The 3429-nt window shown below is 37.5% G+C and overlaps 1 protein-coding gene across 1 annotated transcript in view; it reads left to right on the top strand.

The window, feature by feature from the left end:
- The window catches only part of LOC106465121 (atrial natriuretic peptide receptor 1-like), a 145663-nt gene that overhangs the window by 89578 nt on the left and 52656 nt on the right, over window positions 1-3429 (top strand). The gene's annotated exons all lie outside the window — the stretch shown is intronic.

The following is a 3429-nucleotide window of genomic DNA, read 5'->3' as shown; positions in this document are numbered from 1 at the left end:
ATAATTAAAGTAACCATATTTGTTCGGCCTTTTCCACTTGCACTTCATTCACAATTGAGATGAAGTTGGAAACGTGCCTTTCTACTCACATCTAGCTGGTCATCCTTTGTCAGAATAAAGTATTTTAAGTAACACAACTTGTGGTTTCATTTAAGGTACTTGGTACATTGTAATTTCGATAAAAGAGTTAGCACAAAGGATCACATATAAAGTGTAATAGACTTAAAATAAGACCCAAAACTTATTTTAAGTCTGGTACATTGTAAGATAAACCAGCATTCTTGGAGCTCCTGTATAACTAGGAATTTGACTTTTCTTCTATGCACCTTTACTGGCTTATACCAAGCTTCACGCAACCCTATGTAAGCTAGACTTGTTACTACACCTTTGAACACAAGCTAACTAGTGTGCCATCTAGGTTGGTGTTCAAAGCCTGATCTGAACTTTGTCAGTGTAATGGGGTCAGAACTACAGTAGCTGTAGCTTGCCTATGTCGCTCTTGCATCAGTCTCTGCTATCTTTTCAAGGAACAGTTTTTCTTGAAATGTTTTCAATACTCCACAACTCAAGCAACGCTCCATTCTTCATGCCTAAAGCACTATATCGAGGAAGGTACCTTCTGATGCTGTAGCACAACCATAATGGAATCTGGATAGCCCTGACCATTCACTGGTATCCAGTGTAGTTGTGCTGAAGCACTAGAGATGCTTAAACAGGAGAGTCTTGGGTAGAGCTGTTGAGCTCGAGTTTTTCAACATATGGGCAAGTCTGAAAGTCATTGCTGCTGATGCCATGGCAACCGCTTCTATGACCTTCGTCCTCTCCTGTAATCAGTTGTTAGTACACCTCAAACCTAGCTGCCATAGAAGTAGCCGCTATGAGTGTTTGGATATTCTGAATGTCCACATGATACTGCACATCATCAATAAAGTTATCCAGAAGGATAATATACTTGCAATCTGCAATTTTCATAATACGATATGCCTTACCCTTATGACTGTGCATATCATTCACAAAGGTTGCCAATTTTTTGGGGATCTTTCACTTTCCAGCACTGAACTTGGTCTAATAAATAGCATGGATCTCTAATAGGTAACTCAGCTGCAACTTGTCCCAGTCAGTTAAATTGTCCTTGTATAAATACTTATTATATTAAGTGCTGGGCCATTTAGACTCAGTATCAAGCATTGCACCACCTGTCTCTGAATCTATTTGTTGAAGACATTTACCTGTCTCAAGTTCTTAGAAAACTGTTCAGGTATTCTTTACCTGTCTTCTTAAATGTTTGTACCATTATCTGCTTTAATTCACACTCATTTACTTGATGTAGCAAATACAATAACTTCCAGTGGCATCTTGGCCAACAAAGAAGTGAAACACACATGACATCATAGATAAGGTTCATGTAGATACCTGGGAGTCTCAATATACTTCTGAATTTGGAGCCCATTTTGTTTTGATTGGTAGAATAATATTTATCCATAGAAAACATATTATAAACATGCTCTACAAGAACTTTAGCTTCCTATAGAGTCTCAGTAGTTCCAACAGCACACTTTTCCTCTCAGAGAAGCTCTTTGCTGTCTCATGTCTCACCATCCCTTTCTTATGGTGCTTTCTGTTTCTTGTGCTAGCTCTGGCTGGCAGAAGTTTGTTTTCCAGTGGCATCTTTAGTCTCATTCTGGTCACATGTGTCCATAACCAACTGTGAAACTCAATACTATAGTTTAGAAACAACATGGAGGTTCTATAGAGACCTCCCCACTTTGTTTCAGACCGCAAGTCACCTGTGTTGTATTTTCTGCCTGATGAAGTACAAACATAATGGAAGCTGCTTTACTCGCATGAAAAGTTCCAGGCTGTGGTTTGATTCCATGGACCTGTAGCTGGATCAAGACTGTAGACATAGCCCTTTACACAAGTGACGAACTTTTCTAAGGAAGTACAAAATGTGAGATTCTGGCGTCCATTTTGTGGTCCTTTCTCCTCTTGCACATATGTGGAAAAATTTGATTTCTTAAGTGTGCAAAAAAATTATAAAATCACACACGTCAAACTGAGAAATTCCTCAAAACTAATCCTGTTTACACAGCACCAAATTTTCAACCACGCTACCTCACTCTGTGCTATTTTTCGTGCACTGGTTTTTTTACAGTTAATTGTAGTAGCTGCTCTAAATAGAGGTTCAGCACAAAATGTGCAATGAAGTATAATTTCTCAAATTTAATCCTTTTCGTCTACAGGAATAGACAACACAACAAAGTTTCATGATGGAACAAATGAAATAAAATAAATTCTGCTCTAATTTAGTGGTAACAGATGTTTTCGCTGAACGATGGTTATATTCAAATCTGATGAGGTTAAGTATCGCTAAACATGATACTCGTATATAAACTTGGACACAGTTAATTATTCCCTATTTCAACTGGTTACTTCCTTTAAAAAATAGGGAAGAGTGTTTTCCATACTTCTATGTCCGAATTACGTGGCCAAGCCAAAAGAAATATCCCAGAAATCACGCGAAAGCTCAGCTTAGCTCAAAGCCTGTTATTTATCTGCAAGAGACGAAAACACGTCACCGTTGCATTTATGTGAGATAACATTATAAAATTTCGTGAGAGGGAAATATCCAATCTCCTAAGCTAAAAAATTAAACATGTTTCATTTTCTCTATTGCCACAAAGACAATTTTAGAACTTTTGAGACATATAGTATTGTAGAGGTACTGGTATATAAAATGTTTAACCCTGCTGTAGATTTTCTTTTTAACTACTTGTGAAACTATTCGTTAAATTATTACTAAACTTCAATTTATAGTCCATTATTTTTTCACCTTATCACGTGTTATATTTTTACCAGTTGTTTTATTTTTATAAATTTCAGTCCCCCAGTAGCACAGTGGTATTTCTGCAGACTTTCAACGCTAGAAACCGGGTTTCGATAGCCGTGGTGGGCAGTGCACAGACAGCTCATTGTGTAGCTTTGTGCGTAACTTCAAACAAACAAACATAAATTTCATCTTTGACCAAATGTTCAACAGCCTAGGCTTTATCACTTTTTTCTATGAAAATATCGACATCACTTCTTAAGTTAGTAAGCGCTTGTCTCTCTTCTCTGTCTCCCAGTGGCACAGCGGTATGTTTGCGGACTTACAACGCTAGAAACCAGGTTTCGATTCACTGCGGTGGACACAGCAGATAGCCCAATGTAGCTTTGCTCTAAAACAAACAAACAAACCTTTAATCTACTTTGACAATAATTTTCCTATTGTTTCCTAAATCACTTGTTATTCTCCATCTAAGTTTTATACTTTTCTCCCGTTTTGTAATTTATTTAAGTGCCTGCTTATCTTTTGTATCTTCAAATTCGATGACGAGGACCCACTTTGAGGCTAATATGGCTGGATACGGCTTGAATGGGTAATGAGAA

Source organism: Limulus polyphemus, unplaced genomic scaffold, assembly GCF_000517525.1.
Source record: "Limulus polyphemus unplaced genomic scaffold, Limulus_polyphemus-2.1.2 Scaffold1843, whole genome shotgun sequence".
Lineage (NCBI taxonomy): Eukaryota > Metazoa > Arthropoda > Merostomata > Xiphosura > Limulidae > Limulus > Limulus polyphemus.
This window is presented reverse-complemented; position numbering and strand designations above follow the sequence as displayed.